The following is a 19,960-nucleotide window of genomic DNA, read 5'->3' as shown; positions in this document are numbered from 1 at the left end:
AGAGTTACCTTTCAACTTGTATGTGCCTACACGATTTAACTATTTGATGAAAGACTTTTTCATATAGTAAATTTGCAAAATCTAGATGATCACTGATATATTCTTATTTCAACATCAATAATAATGTTAGCTAATAATCCATAGAGTTTATTCATATAGCAAAACATTATTGAGCACCTAGAATTCCTAGTAAGTTCTGGAATTACATTGATAAACAAAAAGATATGATTTCTGCCCTCACCGCACTAATAATCTGGTAGCTTGAAAAAAAAACAGTTGTCTAAAAAAAAAGTAAAATTATGAAAATAAATTTTCAATATCTTTAATCTCTGAAAGCATTAATGAAAATATTTTTAGCAAACTCAGATTTATTGTAGCCACAGAATTATCAAAGAATGGATACATTGTTTTATTTTATTGAGAGTAAAACTGAGCTATATCATTTTGTGATTATCTTTTCAGGAACTTAATTTTTCCTCATTTTTTAAGATCCTAAAATGTAGGCTTCTACTACACTTGCCAAACAGGAACATTTAGAGACTATATAATACATTTAGCCATCAAATATCTCTTGCAGAAAATTGTATATAACATATGTAGAGCAATGCTTTAATGGAAAAAGCATACTTTAGAGTCAAAATATTTTAAATTAGAACATTTCAAAAGAAACAAATTATTATCATTTCATTCACTATTTTCAAACAGATTTTATTTTTAGAGAAATAATGTTTATTTTCCCTTTGGCACACTGATAGTGTACCCTGTGAGTGTGGAAAGGAGAAGAAGTGTCAATTATTCCTTCCCTATAGCCTTTGCTCTGCCAAGTTGGTCATGCCTCCCAAAGTCAAGTATTGCTCCATTACTGCTAGCTAATGACACAGTAGGGTACCAGTACTTCAGACTCACTCGTCTACTCTTGGCGCCAAGAAAAAACACTAGTGACCACTATGCTTGAAGAATTTCAGCTGCTGCTCTAAGACTTAAGAAAGAAGGAAAAATAGGGGAGAAAAGGATTAGAAATAGATTAGGCTAATGACAGAGAAAAGGGAAAGACTGAGGAGCACGTTTTCTTAACTAGTGCCTAAAAGACCACCTGGTGTTAGGTTTTCCATGTATATTGTTAAATTAATGAACAAACAAATACATTGGGAATCAACTCAGAGAAGCAAGAAAGAGTTAACAAAAAGCCTCTGTGAAATATCCCAAATGAAATAGCGAGAGAAACCAAAGTCACATAAGCTCTTAAGGTTGGTAAAAAAATATCAGAAAGGGAAAAACACACTCCACAGACACTAAGAACAGTATGTCTAAACTCATTCATTCAAAAAACACTAACTGAGCATTTACTATGCACATGCAATATTCAAGACACCGGGGGTCCAGCAGTGAACAAACCAGGCAATTCTCAGTCCTCATGATGCATGCCTTCCAGAGGGTGACAGATCACAAAATAAAGCGTGCCTGGACTTCTGCTTCAGCCTATGAAGAATTAACTGCTCTGGGAGTTGCCCTCCTGTCAAAAACAAACAAAAAACAGGAAAAATACAAGAAACAATTGTTTTTCAGACATTGGCCATCAGGCAGCACAGGATTGTGAGATCTCAGAGAAAGGATGCCAACAAGGTGAGTCTGAGAATTGCCCCAGCTTCCTGCCTGAGGAAGTTTCCAGGATGCAGCTTGGCAGTTTGCTGAACTGAAAAGACAGATGAAAGAGCTCAGGAGATGCTAGAATTTGCAGGGCAGAGTACCCCACAGAGAGGGACCTGTACAAGGGAAAGAGCTGGAGATCTCAGAGGGGTCCTCTCAAGTTTTGGCAGAATACTGTTCTGGGCCGGTATGGAGTGAAACTCCATGAAACTGAAGAGATAACTAGGGGAAAGCAGTAGGCCACACAATTCCTAGAAGTTACATAGTCTGGGGATAGTTTGTGTTCCCACCGGGGAAAATGAAGAGACATTTTAATACACGGTGCACTCAATACACTCAGAATGTTCACATCTTGATAGACGATAAATTGTACCCAGAGTAAAGGCTGTTCTGGACTCACCATAAAGATTAAAAGCAAGCCAGGATCAAACAGATACAAAAGTAACTTCACTGTTACTTTCATTCATTTGCATTCATTTTCTGTCACTGTGATAAGATTGCCACAAATTTATCAGCTTAAATCATCTTGCAATCAAGATGTCAGCCAGGCTGCTGTATCATCTCAAGGCTCACCTGGGGAAGAATCTGCTTCAAAGCTCACTCAGCTTGTTTGCATAATCCACTTCCTTGTGGTTGTAGGACTGAAGGCCCTGACTTTTCATTTGCTGTCAACGGGAAGCCACCCTCAGGTCCTAGCTGCCACTCACAGTTCCCTGCCACAGAGGCCAACATCATGGCCGTTTCTTCATCAAGCCTTCAAGGAAAGCTTCCAGCTCCAGTCTGATAAGAAGGAGTCTCACATAACATAACAGGAGTGACAGCCCAACACTTTTGCCATATAGAGTGTATCCTAACGAGGAGAGTGACATCCCATTATCTTCACCACATTCTAGTTATTAGAAGCACTCAAGCGGAGGGAATTATACAAGAGCTTGGACACTAGGAGGCAAGGGTCACAGAGCCCCCTTAACGTCTTTCACCCACCGTGTGCTATGTCAAAGTCCAAACTCTTAAATGAATACGAGGAAATCTAATATTCAACAATGTAAAATTTATAAGATTGATCAACCAGTCAAAATTACCAAGCACAAAAAAGCAGGAAACATGACCCATAGCCTGAAGTAGAAACAGATCCAGAAACGACAGAGACGATGGAATTACCAGAGAAGGACTTAAAACAGCTATTATAAATCTTACAAATATTCTCATGCATGTAAGAAAGAAGATGAGCATAAGAAGAAAACACATGGAAGGTTAAAAAGATCCTAATTGAACAGAAAAACGTATATATATCTGAAATAACAATGTTAGATAGGATTCGTAGCAGATTAAACACTGCAGAAGATTTAGAAACTTAAAAACATAAGATGATAAAAATCATAGATAAAAAGGTAAAGAAAAAATATATCATCAGATAGTTATGAAACAATACCAAACAGTGTAGCGTGTAATTGGAGATCCAAGAGGAGAGAAAAGAGATGGAGGGGTGACAGAAAAAAAAATATTTGAAGAAATAATCACTGAACATTTTATAATTTTGATGAAAATTATAAATCCATCAATTCCAGATACTTAGCAAACGACAAGCAGAAGAAATACAAAAAGTCACACCAAGGAGCATTGTACTACTCTGCTAAAAAGACAAGCCACAAACTAGGAGAAAATATTTGTAAACTACTTAATGATAAAGAATATATATCTAAAATAATAAAAGAACTCCAAAAATACAATAAGATGAAGACACTAGTAAAAAAATAATGGGCAAAAGATTTAAAATACACTTGCACAAAGAACATAAACAGATGGCAAATACACTCATAAAAAAACGCTTAATTTCGTTAGTCATTAGGAAAATGCAAATGAAAACCACAGTGAGATATCATTATACATCCACTAGAATGGCTGAAATTAAGAGGCTAATAATACTAATGTTGGTAGGGATGTGGAACAACTGGAAGACCAGCTAAATGATATACTCATTATGGAAAACATTTTGGTAATTTCTTGTAAAGTTAGCTTATCACTTACCATATCACTCAGCAATCCCATGTCTACGAATTTACCCAAGAAAAATGAAGTACTCACAAAGACTTGTATGTAAATGTTCAAGCAGCTTTATTCACCATAACCCAAACTGGAAATAACTCAAATGTCCATCAACAAGAGAATAAAAAACCCAAATTGTGGATTAGCCATGGAATGAAATACTACCCAAAACCAAAAAAAACTACTGATACACTCAAAAACATAGACAAATCTCAAAGTCATTACGCTGAATGAAAGAAGCCAAACACAAATGAAAACAAAATGTGTTATTCCGTTTATATAAAATTCTAGAAAAGGCAAAACTATAATGACTGAAAGCTCACCAGTGGTTACCAGGTGCTAGGAGCAGGGGGAGAGATTTACCGTAAAGGGCACTTTTTGGGTAATGAAAATCGTCTTTATCTTGATTGTGGTGGTTATACAAATGTGTACATTTGTCAAAATTCATCAAACTGTACGCTTAAAATAGGTGTACTATACTGAATATAAATTACACCTCAATTAAAAGAAACAAATATATAAATACATAAATTTCTTGAATTCTTTTTATAAAAGCCAATAAGGACGATACCATAGAAGTTAAATAAATAAAGCCACAAGGTGGTAAGTGCCATGAGAATAATAAAGCAGAAAGGAGACAGGGTGTGCCAGAGTGGGGGAAGTGTTGGAATATTCAATAGGTTGGTCAAAAAAGCCTTATTGAGACAGTGACACTTGAGCAAAGATCTTCAAGAAGCGAGGGGGAAAGCGATGAGGCTATCCGGAGGAAGAGCAGAAGTAAATGAGAGGCTGGAGCCGCTTGATCAACCAGGAAGTCAGTGTGTCTGGAGCAGACTGAACGAGGAGTAGACGAGTGAGGTGGAGGAGGTAAGAGTGGGGGACATTGTAAAGACAGGCTCTTATTCTGAGTAAAATAGGAATACAACAGGAGATTTTGAGCAGAGGAGTGACTCTTTTTTTTTTTATTATTGTTTTTTATATGCATCATTCTAGCAGCTTTCTACTTTTTAAAAGGATCACTGTAGCTCATTGAAAACATACCGTGGCAGGAGTGGCAAGAGTGGAAGCAGAGAAATTACTTGCAATAATCCAGATGACAGGTAACTGGAGCTTGGGCAAAGGTAGAACAGTGGAGATGTGCTTGGATTCTGACATCATTTTGAATTTTCCGTATTCCAAAGTGAAGTGTAGACGAAAAAGGCAGAATTTTAAAGGAATTGATTAAAACCATTCTCCCAACCCCTACCCTTACCACACGCTGAATAAAAGAGAATCAAAAGGCAAGTTTGACCTGTGTCCCCTGGAGTCAGTGGAGTACACACACTAGTGCTAGACCTGGACCCACATCTGGAAATTTTAAAGGCAAGTGATTGTGGCTGGTTAGTTGGCCCCTGAATGACAGACTGGTCAGGGCGTCATTGGAAAGTAGCTGGACATCCAATGGTAAGTCAAGGGGGCATGTTTATCCAAGGCCAAATTGTGGAATCCATGGAAGGAACCAGTCTGGGGCAATGTGATCTCCACGCAAGTGGTGGACAGCCCGATGCCCAGGGTCTGAGGGAGGATCTATAAGCAATCGGACCAGAAGACCCGATGTTCACATCACAGACAGTACAGTAAGAAAAGTCTCTAAGAAACCTATAAAACCACCACAAGAGAGAAAGGAACAGCTTTGAACATCCACCAGCCCAGAGAGCATAAAGGCCAGAACATGACAGTAGCAGTTAAGTAAGATCTTTCCTGCTTTTTACCTCTCTTTCTTCATCCAGCTCCACACTCCCTTCTCCCACCCAATCTTGAAATACAGAGGAACTTCGCTGGGGTTGGGGGAGGATTGGTTTTTGAGAGAGGCAAGATGAGGCACTGTAAAGGGGCCATCACAGGACTACCTCCTCCTCAGGCTTCCAGCTGAAGGCCACCTAAAATGGGGACAGGGAGAATTTAAGTTCAAAAGAAGTTGAAAGAGTGTTGATGATTGACATTTGACTGGGCATTTTAATTACCGAAATTAGTATCTGTTGAGATTAGAGCTGATCAGAGGACTTTTTTTTTTTATAAAGAGCTACCAGAAAACTACAGAGTCTGCTTGAAATTCCATCCAGGGTAGAGAAAGAAGTTGCCCACTGAGCAGATTTAAAGAGAGAGTGGGAAGGAATATAACTCTTATGCACATTTACTAGTGTTTTAATATGTGATATATATTTTGAAATATATACACACAAGAAAAAGAATATAAAGGAATAAGAATGAATATAAAACAGTGTTTTAAAATCATTATTTTATTTAACAGTATAAATTAATAACAGTTTTTAGTGACAGAAATATGATTGAAAATGTTTCATTCTTTTTGAAACTTTGGCTTAGCCCTTTACGATTCAGCAATCCTGGTTGAAAGTTCAGTTTATTTCCATTCTAGGTGTGTTAGCAAGCATAGCTGAAAAAGATAATTCAAAATCTACAGGTAGAAGAAATACATTATGATAGTAAATCATGATATTTTTCCATCTAACCTATCTTTCAAAAGTTTTTGCTGAAATTCAGCTAATAGATCTCTATTTTTATGTTCTTCAGTGGTCTGGCAAAGGAATCATAAATTTCACTATTTCATTAAATAGCCATTGAGCATCCACTATACCCAGACACTGTCTAGGTGCAGAGGATACAATTTTGATCAAAAAAAGACGTGGTCCCTGCCATCATGGAGTTCATGGTGTAGAGAAAGAGATGAACGTAATGAAAATCATCTGAAAATTGTCAAATTCCACCTATGAAGAAGCCATGGAGGGAAGATTCGCACTTCTGTGAGATTTGTCCTAATTGAGCATGTCGAGGAAGGCTTCTCTGAGGATACTTGAGCTAAGATTGGAAGAAAGATCTCAAGGAAAGAATGAACTAAACAAATACTGTTAACAGAAGCAAAAGGAACACAATGGTCCTGTATCAAGAGGAATGTGTTACATTTTTATATTTTTTCAAAAAAATGTTTTAAAATACATTAAAACTTTTTTTGCAAGTTTTAAACAGTCAAGAAAAATCTTTTTCATGTTTTTTTAGGGAATAAAGATATGAGAAATTTTATAAGTAATGCCATCATTTTCAGACAAAAAAAATCACATAATAATAGAAACTTTTAAGTCGATGAACAATAGTTATGATTGACCCATTAATTGATATTCTCTTCTCTTTCTCATCCACTCTTCCTTTCTCTATCATTCTTCCTATATTATTTGCTTCTCTTCCCCCTCAATGTCTCTTTCATGCTTAGACCATAGACTGTCTAAAATACTGAGCAGTTCCTACAGTGTTGGCATAGCCGCTGCCACCCAGGCCTGGAGAGGAGAATGATAACACTCCCCTCCAGGATCTCGCAGTTTGTCCAGGGACCATCCCAATAATAAGCCATAAAGATAACCTGAAGCTAAGTGCAGATTTTTTTTTCATTCAGCAAATTTTTTTCTGGTTTTATTGAGAAATAATTGACATACATCACTGTATAAGTTTAAGGTGCACAGCATGATTTACATATATTGTGAAATGATTACCACAATAGGTTTAGTTTACATCCATCATCTCATATAGATACAATAAAAAGAAAAGAAAAAAAATTATCCTTGTGTTGAGAACTCTTAGGATCTACTCTCTCGTAACAACTTTCCTATATATCATACAGCAATGTTAACTATAGATTTTTTTTTTTTAAGTCCGAAAAGGAGTGAGGCCAAATTCAAGCCCCCAAAACAAGAAGCCAAACTCTGCGAATGAAAATTTGACCTTATACAGACTTTCACAGTGTTGTAAAAATTTGCAGATGCTAATCCATCCTACACACAGCTGCCAAATTAATCTTCCTAAAGTACAACTTGGATATTATCACTGCAGGCTCCCACCAAAAATGATGTGTTCTGTCCTGGGCATCACACATTAAGAAGAATCTGATGAGTGGAGTAAAAACAAATGAGAGTGAATTCTAGTGGTAGAACCTTGGAAGGAAAGCCTTATCATGCTAAGGACAAGAGACAAGTCTGTAACCCAGGAGATGCAAGGAGATACAGGTAATGAAAAACAAATTTTTTTATCAAAGAGTAGCATATTACTATTAAATCTGTATTTTATATAGAAACTTGTTCAGTAAAAATAGTAAACTCTTTGGGTCAAAAATTGATTTTAATTTTATCATTTAACGTATGGCTTGGATTTAAATTTGTTTTTAGATGCTAAATTTGTTTTTAGCATGATGTTTGTACTTTTTCCCAAGTGGGATAAAATTTTAATGTGGCGATGCTATCCTGAGAAAGCAACTTATCTGTTCCTTAATAGTTTGTCTGAAAATTCCAAACAAATACAAGCCATCTTGTATTTGAAGGAAAATGAGTATTTTCCTTCCTAAAAGCCATCATTGTTCCATAGTGCTTTAATTTGGCCCCTACCACAATCTTCACTGTCTCCTTTTAGTTCTACTATTTATACTTTTCCTTCTACTATGCTTATATTCACTGCTTCTGTTTTTTTTGTTTGGTTTGGTTTGGTTTGGTGAGGAAGATTGTCCCTGAGCCAACATCTATACCAATCTTCCTCTATTTTGTATGTGGGACGCTGTCCACAGCATGGCTTGATGAGCGATGTGTAGGTCTCCACCCAGGATCCAAACCTGAGAACCCCGAGGCCGCCGAGGTGGAGCACACAAACTTAACCACTACACCACCAGGCTGGCTCCACTGCTTCTGTTTTTTTTATTAGCTGGGTTTTGGGGGGGGGGGTTGTTTGTTTGTTTATTTATATATATATATATATATATTTTTTTTTTTTTTTTTTTGGTGAGGAAGATTTGCTCTGAGCTAACATCTCTGCCATTCTTCCTCTGTTTTGTATGTGGGTCGCCACCACAGTGTGGCTGATGAATGGTATAGGTCTGTGCCAGGGATCTGAACCCGCCAACCCAGGCTGCCAAAGTGGAGCATGCTGAACTCAACCACTATGCCACGCGGCCAGCCCCTTATTAGCTGTTTTGAGGTAAGTCAGAGGTGAACCAGTCTTACAATAATGACTTCATGAAGAGAACAGGTCATCAGTGGCTAAATCATAGGAAAACCACATTAATAAAAAATAGAACCTAATTCAACGCATGCAAGCCAAGTTAGAAAAGGATTTGTCTGTCGTTTACCTGCTCTTCACCCTTTCCTTTAGCTTGTTTTTTAATTTTTTCTTTTTGTTAGAAAACTTGGCTTATATTTTCTTTTTCTTGCTTTCCTGCCTTCCTTTGACCATTTCTTCCTCCCTTCTACCAAGCTGTAATCTATTGCCTTCTTATATTCAGTCATTCATTCACAGGCAGGCATTTCTTTTCTGCCTTCAAATGTGATCTTGCTAATGTTTTCTCCTTGGGTTCCATCCATTATTATAATTATCACTCAATCATCTTTCTGCCTCTGTTTCAGTGTCCTTTGAGTTTACTCCTCATTTATTTTCTCTCAATTTTTCCTTATTCCCAGCTTTCACAAGAATAAGGGAAGGGGGGGGTTGTTGGGCTTTTTTTTTGAACAGAAAATCAGTTTTTGTGGAGCATTTGGAGTTCCCCGTTGATGTATAGCCAGGTAGAGTGCCCTATTGAAACTGGGTATTTTTCTATATCAAAGCACACACAAACCTTCACTTTCTTATGAAGAGAATCAGAAACTACTAAATTGTAGAATTTTAAAAGCCAAAAGAGACCTGGAAGGCCATCTAGTCCAACTCTGTTATTCTATCGATGAGGGCAAACAAAAGCCAACAGTTACTGATCCCCTTCGTGTGTCAAGCTTTGTATTTTGTGTTGCTGTTGTTATTGTTGTATACTTGTTAACTGATATATCCTCATAATCATCCCAAGAATTAAATATTCAATTTAATACCAGAAATATTTACTAAACACCTCCTCAGTGCCCAGAACTAGGGAAGAAAATAAGGAACCAAGGAGCACCTTATATTTTCCAAGCACTTTATACTCCATCTCATTTAATCATCGCACTTTGACACAAACATTACCATTTGCAGAAAACAAAACTGAGCCTCAAAGATGAGTGGTTACTTAGCAAGCATCACAAAGTTATGAAGAGCCAGCGTGAGAATCTAAAACCCGATCTGTCTCAATCCGAAGTCTGCTTTTGTTTGTTTGCTTATCCGCTTTTACCTTTCAGGGCTGTCTGTTCAGAATAGCACAACCATGTCAGTTTCTCAACCAGATGAGTGGTGGTCCCAGAGTTCCCAAACCAAATGACAATTTGCCCTTCTAAATTCTGACCTTCCCAAGCTTTGGCCCATGTTTACCCTACGTATATGGGCCATTGCACCTGTACCGTGACAGCCTGGGCAGCCTTTTCGTGTGGGTGTGGTATGTTTAATAAACGCAATGGTGATGCTATCAGGGAGATAGAGCGGCAGAAAGAGGCAATTGATTTGGATAATTAATTTTAAGGATCTCCTTTTAAAACTAACAACCATCATTATTTTTAAAGATAAACTCTAATATTTATTCCACTAAACAAAAGGCTCTTCTGCTCTTTTGTAACTTTACTTGTAGCGATTTTAGTTACTTTTTTCATTTTTCCCATTCCCTCTCTCCACTCCCTCACTCAATAATGTGTGATTCGTCTTTCTGATCCAAGGATATCTGTTACTTTTCCTTTAATATAACAGCAGTTTGCATTAGTGTTAATGACACAAAGTCCAACTCCTTCATCAGATTCTTTTTTGGAGATAAAGAACAGCAAAACATTACTTCAAACTTGAGAAATCTCTTCTAATAGATAATAGTCCTTGCAAAACACAACCTATCAAAAACAAAATCCTGCACGCTTTATTTAGTTCTTTAATTTCTTGGTAGTTAAACACTATTGACTAAATTCTCTCATATCTATTGTGCCCTTAATATTAGACCAAGGAAATTGGGTTAAACGATTTTCTTCTATTTGTTCTCAATCTCAAGCTATTAAATTGCATTGGTATTAGTGCTTAATCCTGGATCCACATAAGGTAGGGTGTACACACATACTGATAAAAAAATTTTTAAAAAACACTTAGATAACACACTTGTTATCCATATAAGGACAGCACCTCTATTTTATCTCACCCCGGTCAAATGAGAATTACCTGAGGGAAAGGATTTTGTTTTGATCATTCATACCTGCTGTTGCCACTATATATTGTTTTTCACAACTTTCAGGAGCTAAAGAGGTTAAGGAATGAACAAAAGTAGAAGAGAACTAACTTCACTTATTTAACAATTATTTTTTAAGATCTACTATGTATCAGAAACTATGTTACGAATTTGACTTACATTATACTGTGTGTCCACACAGCAACTTTGAGTTAGGTTTATTATACCCATTTTAGAATAGGAAACTAAAATCTTGGAGTGGTTATACAACTATTTCCAGGCCATACATTTATAGAAAATAATGGAACTAAAGTTTGAACCCAAATCTGCCTGTCTGAAAAGTCCATGCTCTTTCCACTTCACCAAGCTCCTTCATGCATATGAACAAAACCCATAAACGTAAATTACTTACTCTATATTGATAAAGAGTATAGATCCTCATACAAACCAATTATCTAAAAATGCATTACTGAACATTGTTGTATAAGTAGCAACTATAGTCAATAAAATGATAAATTTATTAAAGACTTCTGTCCTGCTGAGTCTGTCTCTGTCACCAATAACACAGTCTGCAGTGAAATCTGTAACAGCTTGAAGGTAAAGAGTCTGCATTTACAGAAACCAGAATTGCTGCAGGAGCTAAATCCAGGCACATGTTTCCTCAAGGTAGACATGTCTCTACCTTCTGTCCTCTAAGATGGGAACCAGCTAAGCTCTTCACCCTGCCTTATGTTTTGGAAGAATATCTGAGAGCAGCAAACTTACTTAAATAACACACGTTTTCCCCAAAAGATAATACCCAATTGAAGAGGACCTATGTTGGCATTTTATAGGATCACGATTCCAGCTTAGTTGTTCTCAGGAGTGAATACAGATGCATCAATTTTACTTGTTGGTTTGTTTAGTAAGTAGGCCTTCCTATAAACATTGTGCTGGTGGTAAGATAGTCTTGTCTGTTCTAGTCGTCCTTTGATGCAGCCTGTCAAAAACCCAGAGGAGATACAGGTTTCAGAGAAAAGCCTCTGTACAAGTATAGGATGTTAAATTTAAAAGAGGACATAAAGAGCATCTTCTTCAATACTTTCCTATTTCGTATGTGGAAATTGAGGCTTGAAAATGTTAATTGACTTGCCCAAGATTGTTGACACTTATGTAGCAATTTAGTCCTAGGATTCCTTCTACTATGTCAAGTTGCCTGAGAGAGCTCAGGAGAAGATATAGCCCAAACCCCAGACAACTAAAAGGAGAAGTTGGCCAGAGCCAGTCTTAGTGAATATAGTTGATCTGATTGACATCTGATTCCACAGAAAGTCAAAAGGATCTCTGATAATACTCCAGAGGAGTTTAATAGTTCACATGAGACGTTTACTTTCGCCTATATATGGTTTACATTTTCTTCTTCACCCTCCAATTGTTTGTTTGTTTGTTTTTTAATAAACTTGATAGTTTTTCTGATCCAGGGTTTGCACACCCACATTTCTCAAGGATGTATAGTGCCTATTTGGTTTTGCTTCTTTCAGAAGGGATATAGAGAGAAAATCAATCTCCAAAGAACTAAAACTGCATCCCATACCCCAACAGAAATCCCAACTGCTGCTTTTAAAAACACGACATATTAATCCAATGTGAAGAATACAATGTATGCTGAATCTATTCAAAATAAAAAATAAGAAAATGAAGAAAATTATATCAAATAACATATCTTATATTTTTCAAAAATGCCTGGGTGTTGAAATGGATTGAATCAACCACGTGTCTATTATCTATTCTCCAGCTTCATCTTCCGTTACTCTCAAATGACATTCTGAATAATTCTAAATTACATTCACCTTAAACAGATATACTCGTCTTTCTCAAAAACAGTTTAAAGGTCCTCACTTCCACAGATATATGCATCTTGCACGTCCGGTTCCAACTGTTTCATATTCTTTCAAAATCCATTTCATTTATCCCATGTCTACCTCCATATTTATGCTCATTCCCATGACCTGTCTGCCCTGAAAGACCAATCTTTTCAAATAGCCACATCCTATCCAAATGTTAGTGAGCATACAAAAGATTACTTCTTTTCTACAGCCTTTCCCAAACTCTCAAACCATAGACATCTTTCCCTCCTTTCAATGTCAGTAGCACTTACCATTTCTGTCACTTAATTGACACTTAAGAAATTCTACCTGAATTCAATAGATACAAGGAACATAGCTCACATTTGACATCACTGAGAGCATTTTGGAGGGCATCATTAATATAGTTATTGCCTTTGCAGTGAACAGTGGTCTGAGACATCAACATAGTAAAATGGAGTCAGAGAAGAAAAAGATAGTAAATACCATTTGGTAAACAAGGAGCCTATTTGTTCAGAGGAGTAGAAGGTGTCCCCAGGCCAGAAATCTGATTAGATTATCATCCTAGCTTCTCTGACATTGTCATCACTATCCAATTAATCAATCTTGCTTAATATTTCTCAAAACTAAATCCAGAACTCTTGCCACACAGGTAACTATGCTACTCATTTCATCATTCAAAAAATATTTATTGAGCATCTACTGTGTGCCAGGTACTATTCTAGGTGCTGGAGATACATGGTGAATAACAAAAAAAAAAAAGAATCACTGTCATATTGGAACTTATATTCTAATGAAAGGAAATAGATAAAAAGTAATAATAATAGGAAATTATGAAATATATTAGAAGATAATTTCTAAGGAGAAAAGTAAATCAAAAGAGAATAGATAGTACCTAAAGAGTTCAATTTTTAACTAGGATCATTGGGTAAGACCTCACTGAGGAAGTAATATTTCAGCAAATATGTGAGGATAGTGCGGAGCAGGCCGAGTAGATGTCTGATAGAAAAGTATACTATTCCAGACAAAAGGAACAGAAAATACAAATGTCCGAATTGGGGACAAGTCTGTCAGGTTTGAGAAACAGCAAAGAAACCAGTGTAGCTGAAGAGAAGTGATGAGAGTAGGAGGAGATGGGGTCAGAGAGGAAATGGGTGAGAGGAAGCATCCAACAGAATTTTTTGGCTTTTCCTCTGAATAAAATAAGGATCCATCAGATGATTTTGAGCTGAGGAAAGATGTGATCGGACTTGTATTATTCTCCAGGGAGAATAGACTGGGAAAAGGTTCTACATTCTATTATGATAGATTAGATAATTCAGAACAATCCTCCTGCTGAGAACCAGAAAAGCAAGATTAAAAAAAATTAGGAACCACATTTCCCTTAGGGGCTTATGTCTATTTAGGAAGAGATTTCTGAGAGGCTGAGAAACTGAGCAAAGCTTTCAATAGACGCAAAGGGCTGGGGGGACAAAAACTAGAGTTCAGAGCCAGTGGTGAGATGCGAGCTGCTAAATGCCCAACATACAGGTCAAGAAGAGGAAAAAGTACTAATTTATATTAGACTTTCATATGTAAAATATTCATGTTTCAATCGATAGAATAGCCACTAAAAGAATAGTAAAAGGATGTAAGACTACCAAGCTGATTGAAGGAGAAAAATACAATAATAAAAAAATAGTTAATTCAAAAAATCAGTAAAGGAGAGAAAAAGACATGAAACAGGATGGATAAAAAGTAAATAGCAATATAGTAGTTCTAAACCCAAATGTGTTAGTAATTAATGCAATAATAATTATATGTACTATATGTTAAGTGTGAATTAAATTCTCTAAAAACAAAGGCTGTCAGGATCAATTTTTGAAAATGCAACTATACGATGCTTAAAAGAGATACTTTTAAAATATAAGAATATAGGGAGGTTTAAGTAAAGGGAGAAAAATATATGTCATATTTGCTGATTACTTATCTATCGTCACTCAGTTCTAAAAATTCCCTTTCTGTATTCTGCTCTCTGATCCCAGGGCTGGGATCCTGCAAACTACATTTCCTGACTGCCAGATGGATTTCTGTTAGTTTTTCCAATGAGGGTCACTAGAAAGAATTTGGAAGGCCAGAGGAAGGGAAAGGGGGTTTACTCCCCTTCTGCATATTTCTGTTAACAGTGATCAGCGCTAGATGGCCCCAGACGCGGCATGCCAAAGCATCAGCCTCCATTGACTCTCCCAGAAGCAGCCTCATAATGGGCTTCTCGGTGGTACAAGAAGGAGACGGGTAGAGCTGGCTCCTCAGAGGTCTGAGCAACTGTTCCCCTAGGACACTCTTCCATACCTTGAGTAGCACCCTTTTTTTTTTTCATGAGGAAGATTAGCCCTGAGCTAACATCTGTTGCCAATCCTCCTCTTTTTGCTAAGGAAGATTGGCCCTGGGGTAACATCTCTGCCCATCTTCCTCTACTTTATATGTGGGATGCCAGCCACAGCACGGCTTGATAAGCAGTGTGTACGTCTGCGCCTGTGATCCGAACCTACGAACCCTGGGCCACCAAAGCAGAGCATGCGAACTCAACCACTATGCCACCAGGCCAGCCCCAAGTGGCACCTTTTTTTTTCCCCAAGATCTTAGCAGTAACTCTACAGGGCTCTTCCTTTCACCTTAACTTTTTTCTTTTGTTTCCCCAGGTTAAGAATAGTAGCTGCTTCCTACCGTTATTATCTCTGAGTTACCTCAGTATTTTTTGCTCATCAACTCTTCAAACCTGTGTAACCAATTTCCTTTATTAAATCCCTTGCTTGAGCTATCTAATGTGGCTTTTGTCTTCCTGACTGGAAAACTGGTACACCGTGAAAACACTAACAAAAGGAAAGCTGGTATAGCCATATTAATAACAGATGAGGCACACTTAAATGAAAAAGTCATACTAGAAATACAGAGATATTTCATAATGGTAATACACTAGTAAAATATTACAATTCTAAATACATATATGTACCTAATAACATGTCTGCAAAACTTATGAAGCAAAAATGGACTAAGGAAAGAGCTAGGCGAATCCATAATTATAGTGATAGTTTTTAACGAAACTTTTTCAGGAACTGATAGAATAGTCAGACAAAAAATAATTAAAGATTGAGATGAGTTGGGCAATGCAAGATCAAAGTAGTGGTGGGAGGGGCAAGGGGGAAGCAATGATGGAAGAACGAAGTTGGAATCCTTTACAATATCTAGGCAAGAGATGGTAGAGTGAAGGATTAGAGTTGTAGCTAACGGAGGTTCAGAGAAGTGGTTGGATTCTTGATATGTTTTGCAGGTCGAGGCAGCAAGATTTCCTGACATTGGGTGTAGGCTGTGAGAGAAAGACAGGGTCAAAGATGACACTTAGAGGATGGAATTGCCATTAACTGAGATGTAGAAGACTTTGTGATAGTAAGTTTGAGAGAGAGGATGGGGAGTTCAGTTTGGACATTTGAGTTTGAAATATCTTTGATTTCTATAGCTACAACCTTTCCACTTCAAGTCATTTACTCGCTTCACTGAAAAGTGGAGCCCCACTTCTCTCAGGAGAGCCTTACAAAAAGTCTTTAGGGCTTTTCTGAGTTTGGCCCCTGCTTACCTCTTCAGTCTCATCTCTCACCTCTCTTCCCTTGCTCTTTATGTTTCTGCCATTCTGAACTAATTGCAGCCCCTCAGAGTCTTTCTTACTTCTAAGCCTTTTACACATTATTCTTTATACTTGGAATATCTTCCCTCTCTTTGTCTGAATATGTGGATTCATCTTTCAGCCAAATAACCATTTGTTGAAGACCAAATCCGGCTTGCACACTGCCTTTTATACACTACCACCATCCCTGTGTTGCCACTGCAGTACCACTTATCATACTACGTTGTAATTGCTTATTTATTTCTATGTTTCTCCCACTAGACCAAAAGCCCCTTTAGGGCAAGTAGCAAAACCTGTATGCACATCTGATACTAAGGTATCTGATACATTCTCTAGTGCTAATAAAAATCTGTTAAATAAATAAATCCTTGACTTAAGGATTTTTTATATTAAATAAATTTAAGTATTAAGGATATTTAACTGTGAGGAGGTATGGCTCCCCAAAGATTGGAAAACACGGCTTTAAAAATCTTTTTGTGTGAATCCTGGAAATTTAACTTTTAAGTTATAAATCTATCACATAATTCAAAAAAATAGTGAAGAAGAAAACAATCCTCAAAGTTTTTCAATATGATCTTACTGAAAGCCTAGTATACACATTAGCTTTTGAAATGAATACACCTTGTACCAACACTGTCACTCCACATTGGATTCCTAGTGACTCCAATTAAAAACGTGCAACAAAATAGGCTTGATTTCCTTTGGTTTTAGAGATGGGTAATTTTTTATTCTCAAGCATATGAAAATTAGTAAGCTAATTATGAATAACATTGTCAGAAACTTTTCTCCTGCAGAGAAATAAAAAATCTCGCTGTCATTGGAGTTTGAAAAATACAGTTTATTTCCTGACACTTGGTTTTCAATGTTCCTTTATTAGAGCACTTCAATTGACATTTTAAGTCACAGTGATCTCATCTTTCTGGCCACTGCTTCAAATCTTGCCATCTGACCATAAACCTGCTTCATCTTTCCTAGGGTAGATGTCAGCTAGATTCCATCTAGCCAGTCAGTTTTTCTCAGACTCGGAAAGACTATAGCTACCTATTTCTTTAGATGTGAAAAAAGATAAATCTAACAACAAACAAGGAAATTTGAATAGACACTGAAGTCAGGGGCCTCCATATCGAAGAGTCCTAGATTTAGAAGAAATTTTTTTTTTTAATTTTGACAAATACCCGTACATTTCCTGCACTATATTCAGTGCATATCTTTGGGTTTTTTTTTTTTAAGTTTTTGTTGCTGTATTGTTTTTTGGGTTTTTTGTTGTTGTTGTTGTTTTGAGGAAGATTGGCCCTGAGCTAATATCTGTTCGCTCTTTTTCTTTTTTCTCCCCAAAGCCCCAGTACGTAGTTGTGTATCAGAGTTGTAGAGTTGTAGCTCTTCTATGTGGGCACCGCCTCAGCATGGCCTGATGTGCGGTGAGTAGCTCCACATCCAGGATCCGAATTGGCAAACCCCAGGCCAACGAAGCAGAACACGCGAAATTTACTGCTAAGCCACCAGGCCGGGCCTCTAGAAGAAACTTTGAAATTATACTTTTTTTTCCCCAAAGCTGGTATATTAATTTTTTATGAATTCATAACTCTAATGATACATGTGGAGGGAGAAAAGCAATATGTTTTATCTGGAAATTAGACATAAACCTCCTGTTCTTGAAAGCATATGTAGCTATGCTTCACAACTATTTTGTATTTTTTAATGTATGTAATTTTATAAACAAGTAAATGGCCTGTATCAGTCTGGTCACTGCACTTTTTGTTGCACTGACTACTTCAGGTAAGAATTACACATCTAGCAGAGGTGCTCTCTTTGCTTGCTTTATACCAGACATGTCCAAAATCCAACATTCCTTTGATGTTGGTGTTTAGCTTTGTGTTAGAAAGCTCAATGGGAGGGAGAGAAAGAGGCAAGAGGAGTTCTAATTGAACAAATCCATCTCGCAAGAATCTATAACAAGAAGAAAAACAGGTGTGTTGCTAAGCAAAGTACTTTTTCTACTGCCCTATTCATGCCCTTTTCAAACATCTCATTTATGAGTCCAAAGCAGCTGTCACTGCACTATTTCGTAAGCCAGAGCTCATCTATTTATTGTCTCTCAGCTCCTTAGAAATCTATATGTTGTTGATTTTTTTTTTCTCCTTAACATACTAGAAGCATAATACCGATGTGTAACACTTGTTAATTGGAACATAAAAACCTTTAATTTTATGTATGGATTATTTCAGCAAAATACACTTATCCAAGGAATAGACATTTAGTAAAAGATATAAAGTCACTGAAAGAGAAGGAGGATATAAGCTGTAGCCATAAAAAATTGTACAAAGGCAAGAAGGATGGGACTAGGAATTTATTAATATTTGCCCTAATGAAACTTCAGAGGAAAGTGGAGGAGGAAATCTGGGGAAATAATGATCAAGAAATAGAGGGATGCTGGCAATAAGCATCCCCCTATGTGGACCAAGAATTCTCTGTGCTCGCATAAGCATAGATGAGATTTCCCCTAAATTTGTTTTCTAATTTTATCCTTCAAGATATTTTTAACAGATTTCCTACAATAAATTGCTTGGCCACTATCAATTTTCTGCATCAAGGTGATTACACATATTATAAAATAAGTGATAGAATACAATTTTAAATTACATCTAGATGTTTTTGGATATGCTGTTTTTATCCACATACATATTCCATTAGGAAAAGTTGTAGAAGCATATTAAAAGAATTCTAAACCCCAGAGTTCTTGTCAATGCTATTCTTTCAGTCAAAAGCAATACTTACTATAATTACCAAATAATTTTATGCAAAAATAATTTTAAATCCATCAAAAATAAAGATCTCAGTTACTGAACCCAAAATTTTCTGTGTTCTGAATTAAACATTCCAGTTAAATTGTACATATCTGTTAAAGCTGTACAAGATCAGATCTGTCTTTTTATTATGCCAAATACTATAGGTCAGTCATGGGACTGTTTGCCTTATATTTTCTGGAGAGGTGAAACCTCTTAACTGAATCCTACATTTAATCATTCCGAAATCTCAAGCTATATCTCCTGATCCCTATTTCGATTTAAAATAAAATTCATTTTCTGGTGTTCTTTGTGAGTTGGCTTCAGGCTTGACTTCAAGATTTATGAATAGCATTTACCGTTTACTTGCTGACCACTTCAGTGCCTCTGATCCCTGTAGCTGATTTCCACAAGGCTGCAGGTGTGTTGGGAGGTGGGGAGAGGGGGGTAGATTGGAGAATGATTTCATGCAGCAAAACACAGCATCCTCACACTGGAAACCAAAACAAATATTTTGAGGATGAAGTAACCTCCAGGATTCAAGTAGCACATTTGATATGAGAATACAAGGATGTCTGAAACATATGCCGTTCCCAATGTTCTTGCTCATTCTACTTCTGGAGAAAGTGCACCTATATTGCAGAGATGAAACTTGATGGTGATGATTTCAATGGTGAGTCCTCTTTTATTTATTTACTTATTTAGGATAACATTCCATCTGACTTATGCTCAAAGTGAGTTGTTTTCTTAGTAGGAAGTCAGTGTCCAGAAATGCAGAATGATGGCAGCATTCCCCAAAGTCCTTGAGTATTTGTTGGATTAAAAGGGTGAGGGGAAGCAGGTAGCA

At 36.8% G+C, this 19,960-nt stretch overlaps 1 long non-coding RNA gene across 1 annotated transcript in view; it reads right to left on the bottom strand.

Moving 5' to 3' along the window:
- Positions 1-632: 632 nt before the first annotated feature.
- LOC131411434 (uncharacterized) overlaps positions 633-19,960 on the bottom strand; it is a 120,475-nt gene continuing 101,147 nt past the window's right edge. Inside the window, exons 2-3 of the long non-coding RNA XR_009221560.1 lie at positions 5,445-5,612; positions 633-1,513 (exon numbers count right to left, since the gene is read on the bottom strand). This is a non-coding gene — a long non-coding RNA (uncharacterized LOC131411434). The remainder of the gene's footprint in view (positions 1,514-5,444; positions 5,613-19,960) is intronic.

Source organism: Diceros bicornis, chromosome 11, assembly GCF_020826845.1.
Source record: "Diceros bicornis minor isolate mBicDic1 chromosome 11, mDicBic1.mat.cur, whole genome shotgun sequence".
Taxonomy (NCBI): Eukaryota; Metazoa; Chordata; class Mammalia; order Perissodactyla; family Rhinocerotidae; genus Diceros; species Diceros bicornis.
This window is presented reverse-complemented; position numbering and strand designations above follow the sequence as displayed.